We start from the raw sequence: 13333 nt of genomic DNA, 5'->3' as shown, positions 1-13333 counted from the left end.
CATTCTTTGGAGACAAAGCCAAGATACTGGCATTGTCCCTGACATACTAAAAACCGCAGAGATAGCACCGCCCCATAAAGGAGGAAATAAGGCAGAGGCAAAAAACTACAGACCGATAGCACTAACATCGCACATCATAAAAATCTTTGAGAGAATGCTAAGAAGTAAGATCACAAAATACATGGAATCACAGCATCTCCATAACCCCAGACAACATGGTTTCAGAACAGGGCGCTCTTGCCTATCACAGTTGCTGGACCACTCTGACATGGCACTAGATGCCATGGAAGACAAACAAAACGCTTTGACAAAAAAAAGCCTTTGACAAATGTGACCATTGTGTTATTGCACATAAAATGCGTTCAAAAGGAATTACCGGAAAAATAGGCAGATGGATATACAACTTCCTGACTAATAGAACCCAATGTGTAGTAGTCAACAAAATAAAATCTGGACCATCAACCGTAAAGAGCTCAGTCCCCAAGCGTACTGTGCTTGCTCCAATACTTTTTCTCATCCTCATATCGGACATAGACAAGGACACAACCTATAGTACTTGATCATCCTTTGCAGATGACACTAGAATCTTCACGAGAGTAGGCAACATAGAGGACACGGCAAACCTCCAATCAGATGTAAATCAGGTCTTTCTATGGGCTACAGAAAATAACATGGTGATTAACGAACATAAGTTTCAGCTCATGCGCTACGGAAAAAATAAAAAATATAAAAACGGAAACCACTTACAAAACTCAGTCAAATCATAACATTGAACGGAAAAGCAACGTAAAGGATTTGGGTGTACTGATGTCAGAAGGCCTTACATTTAAAGAACACAATAAAGTAGCCATCACAACTGCAAGAAAAATGACAGGATAGATAACAAGAACTTTTCACACTAGAGATGCTATACCGATGATGATAGTTTTCAAGACGCTAGTGCTCTCTAGAGTGGAATACTGCTGCATAATGAAAGCCCCTTTCAAAGCTGGAGAAATTACTGACCTATACTTATGCATTTATCTTCGGTTTAACACAACAGGCACCAGACACACGCTAGGCATCATACACACTAGGATAAAACAAACATTAGGCCAGAAGTCAGAAAAGAATTCAAAGAATTTTACTGGAAAGGCTTGCTGTTAGGAAAGGAAGTAATTGAGATGAATTAATGCACAGTATGTCAATTTTGTGAAATATATGATAAAGGAACAAAAACATTTATACCAAAACAAAGATGCAGAACTAGGAAACAGGATTTGTTCAACTGAAATTTCAAGACGGACAGAGACCAAAAGACACAAAAATGGAATCAATATACGAAGAGGCCAAACCCCCAAACATACCAGTAATACAAAGAGAAACAACTACACGGCAGTGAGGAGAGAGGCAGAAAGAAATTTTGAAAAAAAGGAACAAACAAATGTAAAGTAGAACAAATCATATTCTATAAATACAGCAACAACCAATTGCAGGTAAAGGATAATATTCAGAGCTTTTAAATGCATGGATGGCGAAATACTCAAGAAATTGTTCACGACTTTTGTTAGACCAAAGTTGGAATATGCAGCGGTTGTATGGTGCCCATATCTTAAGAAGCACATAAACAAACTGGAAAAGGTGCAAAGACATGCTACTAAGTGGCTCCCAGAACTGAAGGACAAGAACTATGAGGAGAGGTTAGAGGCATTAAATATACCAAATATACTACACAAATATATATACTACACATGCACAATAAACTACCCTACACAGGCTGAGTATGGTGTGTACAATAAATTATTAGCTAAAAGATAAGACTGAGTTTGTATAAATGGGGGTTAAGTCAGAGTGGGAAAATGTAAGTGGAGTGCCTAAAAACCCTGTCCTGGGACCTCTGTAATTCATAATATATACAAATAATTTAGACTCAGGTTTGATCAGCAATATTTGAAAATTTCCAGACGATACAAAAGGGATTTTTTTCTGGATTCAGGATTATTTTTTTATGGCTGAAAACAGGTTTTCAGCAATAAAAGAAATACAGTATTGCTGGAACAACCGTCGACATCTTCAAGAGAAAACCTGAACATCTTCAAGAAGTGAAGATGACCTTGAGAAGAAGTATAGGTTGGGAGAAGTATAGGTTAGGAATTGTCTCCAAAGAATTCTCAAAGAATTACTCGTTATTGCTATCCAAGATAATTAGACGAGCCAAAGCTAAATACTACGAAGATAAATTTACCCAAATAAAGAGTACCTTACCTAAAAATATGTATGTACCTTACGTAAATAAACATTTGATTTTGAAGTGCCGGACAAACAAGGCTGTGGTGGATATGTGGGCCTGAGGGGCCTGTCCAAGCAACAGCCTGTTGGACCAAGCTCTCACATGTCAAGCCTGGCCTTGGAAGGGCTTGGTGAGTAGAACAACTACCAGAACCCTATAATGCATGTATCAAGGTGTCCAGGCAGTGAGCACCACATAATGCAGTGCAGTCCTGTAAGAATAAGCACAGTAAGTATGGGCATGGAGGGGGTGCAGCAGTGGCTTGTGAAGGGCTGGAGAGTAAATGGACATGCCCAGGGGTAAAAAGCATTAGGGTAACAGAACATAGCCCATAAAAATAGTAATGACAATGAATGAATAATTATATGAATGCAATAATACTTCATATCTCGATAGGAATACTAAGCAGGATGCAAGACAAGGTACTGGTGGTGATAGTGGTTGGTACAAGTCCTCACATCCCCACAGACACCAGTAACAGCCCTCACCTCCCAACACAGTACCCTTGTAGCGAGTTAATCTTATACTCGCTTCATTATCTTATAGCATAACTAATTAACACTAATTACAGAAGCTACACAGGTGATACTTTGGTGTGAGTTGAGCGCACTGAGCGTCGGTATCGCTACACCCTTGTTCCTTAACAACCCTTTGGACCTTTATTACAGAAAAATAGAATCAATTAATTTAATAAAATATAAAATATAAGTGCTTACTTACGATAATACTATCGGTGGAACACAAAATCTTCTTCTTCTTGATAGTAGGTGCAGTTTGCATGAAGGGTTAGTCCTCGCCATGACTGAACTGACGACAAAATGGCCGATGTGTTGATATGGCGTCAGGTGACGCTGTGACGTCACAGGTGAGGGACGCTTTGCGCATTACTCCCTCGTACTTAAAAAGTACTACAGGTACTTTTTGGTTTTATTTTTGAATATGGCAGAAGTTGGACAGCTTTTCAAATCATTATAAGGGAGTGAGTTCCATAGACTAGGTCCCTTTATTTACATAGAGTGTTTACATAGATTAAGTTTGACTCTGGGGATATCAAAGAGATATTTATGTCTGGTGGGGACGTGGCCATGTGTTCTATTACATCTGTCCAGGAAGAGTTTCAGAACAGGGTTTGCAGTTAGAAAAAGGGCTTTATAAACGTAATTTACACAGGAGAATGTATGGAGTGAATTTGTTTAGCATGTTTAAGGATTTGAACAAGGGAGCTGTGTGTTGTCTGAAGGTAGAGTTATTTATTGTCCTGATAGCAGATTTTTACTGGATGATGATGGGCTTGAGGTAGTTTGCAGAGGTTGAACCCCAAGCACAAACGCCATAAGAATGATAGGGATAGATAAGTGCATAATAGAGTGAGAGGAGAGCAGAGTAGGGTACATAATATCTGATCTTAAACAGTATACCAACTGTTTTAGAAACCTTTTTAGTTATGTGTTGTATATGGGTGCGGAAGTTGAGTCTCTTGTCTAAGTATAGGCTAAGAAACTTTCCATCATTTTTATTGCTAATGTTTACATTATCTATCTGAAGCTGAATTGCATTTGTTGATTTGTTTCCAAATAAGATATAGTAGGTCTTTTCTATGTTTTGTGTGAGGTTTGTTGGTTGACATCCACAAGTAGACTTTTTTTAATTAATTGTTTACAACATTATTTAACAGGAGTGGGTTGGGGTCAGAGTAGATGAGTAGTATCATCAGCCAACAATATAGGTTTAAGTATGTTAGAGACATTAGGGAGATCATTGATGTATATAAGAAACAGGAGGGTCCTAGGATGCTGCTCTGTGGCACCTTTACGGTAATTAAGTGGTAGAGTGGGAGAGGTTATATCATTGATGGCTTCATATTGGTGTCTGTTACTAAGATAGGATCGGATATAGTTTAGGGCAAGGCCACGGATTCCATAATGGTGGAATTTAAGTAAGAGGTAGTTATGGTTAACAGTATCAAAGGCCTTTCTCAGGCCGATGAAGAGTTCAATTGGAAACTCACTTTTGTCAAGGGCTGAGAAGATTAAGTCAAGCAGACTAACAATAGCATCATTGGTACTATTTTGGGAGCGGAAGCCAAACTGACAGGGACTTAGTATATTGAATTTTACAAGATTGGAGTAGAGCTGTTTGTAAAAAAAAAAAAATAATTTTGATAATATAGGTAGATTCGATATGGGTCTGTAATTATTTATGTCTGCCGTGTTACCTCCTTTATGAACTGGCGTTACTCTTGCTTTTTTAAGGATATCAGGGAAGGTATGACACTCTAGGGATTTGTTGAACAGCAGTGCTATGGATGGTGCAAGGGCATGGGAGGCACGCCTGTGTACCATCGATGGTATTTCACTAATGTTCCCAGCTTTGGTTTTTAGCGAGTGAATGATGGACACAACATCTGTAGGGCTGACCGGAGAGAGGAGAAGAGAGTTTGGATAGCTGCGTGAAAGATATGTGGTAACATATGTCTGAGTCTCTGGGATTTTTCGGGCAAGGTGAGCACCAAACGATGAAAAGAAGCTATTAAATTCAGTTGCTGTTTCAAGATCTGTTGCAGGTGTATAACCATCCTTGGAGATTTTTATCTTATTATGTGAATGTTGTTTAGCTCCTAGGATGGTAGAGATGGCTCTCCATGTGCTTTTTATGTTGCCTTTTGCTTCTTTGAATCTATTCTCGTAATAGGAACGCTTTGCTCTTATTATACTGGTAAGCACTGATGAATACCTCTTAACTACTTCTTTTCCAACTAGGCCAATCCTAAGTTTTTTTTTCATATTCATGTTTCTTGTCGATTGCTTTAAGTATGCCATTAGTGAGCCAGGGATTATTTAACCTTTTTGCCAGTTACTTGCTTGGTGAGGAGAGGACAATAAGTATTGTAAAGGCTTTAAATTTTGGAAAGAGGCTAGTTAACGAATTATTATCCTGTGTATTGATAAATTTAGATTCCCAGTTTACATTGTGGAGGGCATTTGTGAGATTGCCTATTGCCGCTTCACATTGTAACCTAAAGGTAATTTTCTTGTTACCTGGTGGTGTTATGGCCATGTTCGCTACAAGGAAGGTAGGATAGTGGTCAGTTGTTCTGTCAGTGATTATACTTGATGTAAGAGGAGCTGTTATGTTGGTCCATCAGTGATCCAGGGTAGTCGCAGATGTTTGAGTGACTCGGGTGGGCCTGGTGATTGCGGGGATGAGCATACAGGAATTCATGCTGTTGAGGAAACAGTCTACTTGAGGGTTATTTTGTTGCCCTAGGTCAATATTGAAATCACCTCTGAGAACTATGTGATTTTTGTTGAGATTATTGTTTATGATAAGGTTCCTCAAGTTGTTATTGTATTTGTGTCTAGCTTCAGACACAAGCATGTTACAGTTATGTCTTAAAGAGTTGAGAGCAATTAAGGATGATAAAGAGTCACTTACAACTAATGTATCAAGTTTGGATACTTGTACACATTTCAGTGCAAGGAGCAAGGCAAATAGTTCAGTCTGAAGGGTAGAGGCCCAGTTGTTTATACGGACTCCCCACTCAAAATATAAGTCATATCCTATTGCCAGGACAACTGCACTTCCAGCTGCACCCGTTGGGCGCTGTAGGAAACCTTCAGTGTATATGATTTGAGAGAGAGAATGCTCTGTGGACAGAGCATCAATATGGCTTAAGACGTTGAGCTTTGCCTCAAGACAAAGCTGGGACTGATCTCTAATTTGCTCCTTTGATGGAAAGGGAGGGATTAAAATTGAAAAGGGTGTAATTTCCTACAGTGCAGGAAAGTGCTATTGTTGTCTCTCTTGGTACAAATTATAAATCTGATACTTTCTGAGTTCAGTTCCAATTTTATTTATCTATTTGAAACAATGTTTACATTCAATAAAGAAATTCTGGAGGGCTTCTGTGCAAGGGTTAGGATGAGCTAGCCTAAGCATTTTTATACCAATTTGACAGTTATTTTCAGTAACACGATAAACAACGCTCGGAATATTAAGTTCCTTTCTCATATTAAGTATCTTTGTGGTACGAAGGCACCCAAGGATTATCCTCAAGGCTTCGTTCTGCAATTTTTCAAGCCCTCCAAGCTTTCTTTCAGGATGCCTTAAAGTTAGTTTAGTTCATTTATTATGCACCCCATACCCATCTTGTGTGTTATACTCATCTGTATGCCTTAGTTTCTGCTATGAATAGTTCAACTTGGTTAGATAAAGACAATAATCTGTCCCCTGAGGCTATGGCCAAAATGATAGCATTTGGTACTTTAATGCATTTTGCCCCCGAGCATACAAAACCAATCGTTGAGCAACAAAATTTTGGTGTTAAACATGAAATTGGTGAAGTGTTTGAGGCTATTAACAATGCCGCCGATAAACTAGCTCCCCGAAGTGCTCAACTGTTGCCACCCTCTGATGCTGTAAATGTAGTTACAAGTTCTCAGCATCCTCCCACAAATTCTCAAAACTCTTGGTCGCAGAAGCGTACCCATGCTCGTAGCCCCCAGTCAAATTCGCCGCCTCATAAAATGCCGAAACGCCATAGTCCACAACCATCCACTCCCTCATGTTGGCATTGTGGTAAGAGTAACCACCTTGCAAGGGACTGTTGGTCCGCCCCTAGATCATCACCTCCTAGACAATTCTCTCGGCCCCCTCATCAATCTAATCATTCTAGGCTTCCATATTGCACGTACCATAAACAAGTTGGTCACCACACTGCGGATTGTAGAGCTAGGCAAAGGACATCTCCACCTCGTAACTCCCATGGTCAGTCTTGGCGAGGCTCACAGCGTCCAAGACATTATCAGAACTCTCGTAATTACAACTCCCAGCCCAGCTATAATGCAACTTCAAATTATAATGCTCAGTCACAGAATGCTGGAGCTCAGAATGTTCACTCCATGTCGTCGGGAAACCCCCAAGGCCATCCGCTAACCAATTCAAGCTAGCCAATCCTAGTGCCCTCCCTGTGTATTCAGTAGCTACCCAAAATAGATTTGGACACTTGACAGAGGAGGACACTGACTCTAGACCAGTTGTAGATGTTGACGGATCCACAGTAAATTTGACACAAACAAGACGCAGATATCCCAGACAACATAAGTCAAAAATAGTAACTTGTCCAGTCTCAAGTGATGGTCCCCTTGTATCAGCCATTGTACATGGTAGAGTTTTAAAAGTTTTTCTTGACTCAGGTGCAAAAATTAATATTGTCAAGCCCTCAGCTCTTAGAGACATTGAAAGTAAGCACCCTACTATTTTAAAACAGTCACACATACCTTTTCTAAGTGGTATTTCAGGAAATAAAGTAAAAGTTCAGGGTGAAATTGACCTCCCACTCAAGTTCAATGATGTCACATTGTCTATAACATGTTTAGTTGTTGACATTATTCATTTTCCTGGAGACATTCTCTTAGGTCTGTACACCATGATTGATGAAAATATTGCATTGTTTCCCCATCGTTGGAACATAAGTATCAAAGACCATGTCATACCCTTGTGTAGCATGTATCGACAGGGCCACGAGTTCAATCTTCAATCAGATTACGTTAATTTTGTTGACACCCGCCTTGCAAGCGTAGGTTTGTCAGATCATTGTCGTGGTAGCATACCCGAGAAAACAGGCACTCGATTGAAGCATAGTAGTTGTGCAGTTGTTAAGGAGAATGAGTATCGGGACTTTCTGGAAGGGGACGCCCTAACGGATTCTCGTTGTCTCGCTCGCCTGGCAGCTTCCATCTCTGAAGTCAGTGGTTCCACGGCTACTGACACTGTGTTACACCCTCATTCTCTCACCAGAATAAGAGTTAAGGTTCAGGGAGTGCCTGAGTTGTCGGATGTGATTGCGGAAAGTGAAACATGTAAAGTGAATGGTACATTTGTTGAACCCTCCTGGCACACAGTGCAGGATGGTACTGTCTCACTTTTTATCGCGAACACAAGTAATGCCGATATCCATCTCCAGTCTGGTACCCATGTTGTAGATTTTGCCCATTACTCGTTACCGGTGCGAGTTGTGGATGATGTCTCCATGGATCATACTGTTTGTACACTCACACCAGGAGAACAGGGATCTCAGCCAGAGGTGCAAGCGCAACACCTCAGTCCTACTGATTTTCCTGACTCTGTGGCTCAGCTTTTGAAAATTTTGAACAAGAATAGAGCTGTTGTTGCTCTACCAGGAGAAAAATTAGGTCTCACTCCTCTCATTACACATAAAATTCCCCTTGAACAAGGAACTACGCCTATTTATGTACCAGCTTACCGTCTTCCCCATTCTCAGAGAGCAGAAGCAGATAGACTTGTAGAAGAAATGTTACAGAGTGATGTAATTGAATCGAGTAATTCGCCATGGAACGCTCCATTGATTCTTGTACCAAAGCGAGATGGGACTTGGAGACCTGTAATCGATTATCGCAAGCTTAACAGAGTAACAATACCTGATCGTTTCCCACTTCCAGTTCTCAATGATTTGTTGCAAAGTATTGGTCGAAACAAAGTATTCTCAACGTTAGATTTGTTGCAGGGATTCTGGCAAATCCCCCTTGATGAGGAAAGTAAACAATTGACAGCCTTTAGTACTCCCAATGGTCATTTTCATTTCAAAAGAATGCCGTTTGGTTTGCGTAGTAGTCCAATAACCTTTTCACGGCTCATGACAAATCTATTTCGTAGATTGATAGGAAGTACGCTTCTAGTTTACCTTGATGATCTCATAATCATGTCGCAAGATGTTCAGACTCATTTCCAGAACCTTGAAAAAGTACTTGCAAAGCTCGCTGAAGCTAATTTAAAAATAAAGCTTGCAAAATGTTCATTTTTAAAGCAAAAGATTAATTTCCTAGGTCATACAGTTACACCTTCAGGTATTACATTGAATGAATCAAAAATTATTGCTGCCCGTGATTTTCCAACACCTCGTACCGCAGAAGCCGTAAGACAGTTCACAGGTCTTGTAGGATTTTATCGTTCATTTATTGCTGGATTCTCTATTATAGCCGCCCCGCTTTACAAGTTGCAAAGAAAAGATGAACCCTTTGTTTGGGGAGAGGCCCAGGATCAGTCATTCAAAAAACTCAAAGCAGCCTTGATTTCGTCACCTGTCCTTAGGTATCCAGATTTTTCTAAACCTTTTACGTTGGTTACAGATGCTAGTGACATAGGTTTAGGTGCTGCATTACTTCAAACAGAAGGTCACAGAGATCACGCAATAGCTTATGCTAGCCGCACATTATCTAAAGAAGAGAAAAATTATAGTGCAACAGAACGAGAAGCCTTAGCAGTTGTCTGGGCACTTAAACATTTCAAGGATACAATTTATAATTACCCAGTTCATGTTCTTACAGATCACCAACCATTAATTCCCTTGTTCAAAAATAAGAATCCAGTTGGAAAGTTTGCTAGATATTTGCTCACAATTCAAGAATTCAATCCCACATTTGGTTATATTCCAGGAAAGCAAAATGTTGTAGCCGATGCGTTTTCTCGACACGTAGCTGCGATTCAGTTAAATTACCCAGCATTAGATGCTACAGTAGTAGAAACGGAACAAAGACAAGACCCCATATGGGCACCCGTCATTAAATTTTTGACTAAGCAAGACACTCGCCCGATTCATAAACCACCAGTACCATTGAAAGAACTAGTTATGTTGGACAATTTACTGTGTAGAGTAGTAAAGCTAGGGACAGCCTCGAGGAAATGTTGTCAGTTAGTTGTTCCAGCTGTCTTGGTACCAACTGTGTTAAAAATTATCCATGATGCTCCTGCAAGTGCACATCCAGGAAAGGATCGTACACTCCAACAAGGTCGATTGAAATATTTTTGGCCAAAAATGGCTAAGGAGATTGCTCATTATGTTGACAGATGTTTAACTTGTTTACAGCACAAGGGACATGTTTCAGGACCTAATCCAATTCAGGTGTACCCAGCAACTAAAGCTCCTTGGGAACGAATATCGATGGATTTATTGACAAATTTTGCGGAAACAGAGAAAGGGAACAAACATTTGCTTGTAATGGTCGATAATTTTTCACGGTTTTGCGAACTAGTTCCTATCCCGAACAAAACAGCAGAAACCATAGCCAGCGCATTCCATGACCAAATAATTTGTAGATATAGTATGCCTAAAGTAATCCTTTCAGATAATGGTCCGGAATTCAGTAATAGTATTCTAACTAGCTTGTGTGATTTATATAACATCAAAAAATGTAGCATTATGCCTTACCATCCGGCAAGTAATGGACTAGCTGAACGTACTAACAGGAAAGTGTTAGATGCCTTGAGAGTCACGTTGAATTTTGATAACAACAATTGGGATGATTTTATACCCTTAATTCAGTGTGCTATAAATTCTTCAATTAATGTTTCTACTGGTGACACACCTCACGCTATTCTTTATGGTACAGATAAGATCCTCCCTAATGAATTGATTAACGTACCTCCTACTCCCTTATATAACGTAGATGATTTTGTTCAAGTGAAGCGTAGACAAATGCAACTAGTATTCAAGAAAATACGAGAACAACTGTCCAAAGCAACAGCCGAGTTCACTCTAGCAAGAAATGCACGAACTAAACCCAGTAAAATAACTATTGGATCTGTAGTAATGATACATAACCAACACAGGTCTGGTCCTATGTACAAGTTAACTAAGAAATTTTTGGGTCCATATAAGGTAATCGAGCTTATTAAAGGTAACAAATACAGACTTAAGAACTTGTTAACAGGAGAATATATAAATGAACATTTAGACCACATGAAGTTAGCTAAAATGACTGTTGACGAGACTGATGAGGAAGATGACAATGAACTTACCCAGACAGATACTCCTACTCGGACACCACCTCCTGTGGTTGACAGACCACTGGATGTTCAGCAACCCCATACTAGCAATTATAATCTTAGATCTAGACCTCTCGTTTCAACCGTGCACTCACCACACGTCCATTGGCTAGATGTTAACGAGGATATCTCTCAAGATGATAGTTTGTCACATGAAGTTTCATCTGTTCCGGACCTTCAGTCAGAGCCAGAGTTGTATAGTGCTCTGGATGAGCTAGGTGTAGATATCCGCAGAATTTATAATTGATTGCACTCTGTAGTTATTCTGTTTGTTTTGAAAAAAAAAAAAAAAAAAAAAAAAAACTCAATTGCAGTATTTCTACCACATGTGTCTTATTATTACCATTATATATAATGTATAGTTTTTCTCAACTTTATTTTGTTATGAATTAGATGCCATTGTCAAGTCTACTACCATTTGTATTTTTACAGTGCTTGTCATAAGAGTTATTATTGTTCTAGCAACCACATTGTGGCCAGTGAATCCTGACTGCTATCACGCAGATGTTAGTCTTCTTGATCCAGGTCTTGTATATGCTTGTAAATATATTGCACATTATATATATTGTACATTGGTCTTGTAAATATATTGTATATTTCGAAAAAAAAAAAAAAAAAAAGAGAAAAAAAAAAAAAATTATCTATCTTGAAATTCAATTGTGGTTGTTAGGTCAGAACTTTGTTCTATTAATGTAATAATTGTTTAATTTTGTATGGTTTTCAAGCACATGCCATTGACACATGTTAATAATTTTGTTTAGGCAATACCTTGGGTTGTATTGTTCATATCTGATCAGTAGACATACACATGTTCTTAATACTCTGATTTAATCAAAGCATTGTTACCATGATTTTCACCTATTATGATGAATTTTTTTTTTTGGTGCATATATGCCGAGTTGTTTGTATTACGCACACCTGATCTTCTTTCAATGTTTTATTATGCAAATTTCACATGTAAGCCATTATTGTATGCCACCGAGGTCCTTTCAGTATCATTGTAACTATATAGCTAGCCAGAGCTTGTCGACAAGGGACGTCGACTTGGTAGCGTGTCCGAGCGGTGTTATACTCAAATTCTGTCAGTTGAAATGTAACCAATCACAGGCGAGTAGGCCTCTGACGTCATGCCAGACAGAGGAGCATCAGGCATGCTCCCAGCAGCCTCAGTTATCCTCACAGACTCAGAGTAGAAGGACCTCGGCTAGGCAGATATTTACCTCGCTATCTCAGTCAATAAATATATACAGAAGCGACTACTGAGTCTACATTCTACCCGAACAAGGCAAACGAATATGTGGGCGGTAGTGGAAAGGGTTGCAGAGGCACATAATGGGCTCAGGGACTGAACCCAACAATTCATTTAGCTAAGCAAGTTACAATCTTGATGAGCTAGTTACAAAATTCAGTATAAGTCGTCACATCAACAATAGGTTCGAGATCGATCACAAGTACAGTTTCTAAATTAAGCAACTGACATATGTGGAGAGCTAGTGTCACAATTGATATGTTTGTCCTGCACACCGCTCCCCATCCAGTGGGCAGCGGTGGATAGGTTACAATCACTTAGTTACTACTTACAGTTAGCAAACTGGGGATATTTGGCTAAAATTTCTGGTACCAGATCATTTTGAATGAAATATTGACACATCGTTGGTACATTGGTTATAGAATTGTCTCTGAATTCACTATCACATAGTGACGAAGGGGTGTGCAAATAATTTTGTTGACAGTTAACATTTGGTCAGGTCTACATCGGCAGATAATGAGAATTCCCAGAAATACTTGTAACCGAGTCTAAGCCGAGCAGTAGTAACATCTAGAAGTCTGCTGATTTTATTGGATGAACCATAGATGTGTGGCTCCTTTTGCATAATAGTATTGAACGAAAGTTAATCTCCCCAAACACTTTCGCGTTTTGGGCAAGTTACCCCTCCACTCTCTCCATTTTTGTTTGGACATTCCCAGGTAGTGCGCGGAAATACTGAAAAGTGTATACTCTTTTCAACTTTGTCACCTTAATTCTCGTCCTATGTCTTTCATTTTGGTATCAATGCGTTCGCAATAGAATTCCCAACAGAACTATGTGCATATAATGTCAAAGACAGCAGCGCGCTCCACCCGCCGACAAGATGAATGTAGGCCAAGGGTACCAGAAAAAGAAAGCTGAGCCACCCTCAGGCAACTCTCATTACATTAGAGAGCGTGATAATACTGAAA

Source organism: Procambarus clarkii, chromosome 6 (genome assembly GCF_040958095.1).
Source record: "Procambarus clarkii isolate CNS0578487 chromosome 6, FALCON_Pclarkii_2.0, whole genome shotgun sequence".
NCBI classification, from domain to species: domain Eukaryota; kingdom Metazoa; phylum Arthropoda; class Malacostraca; order Decapoda; family Cambaridae; genus Procambarus; species Procambarus clarkii.
This window is presented reverse-complemented; position numbering follows the sequence as displayed.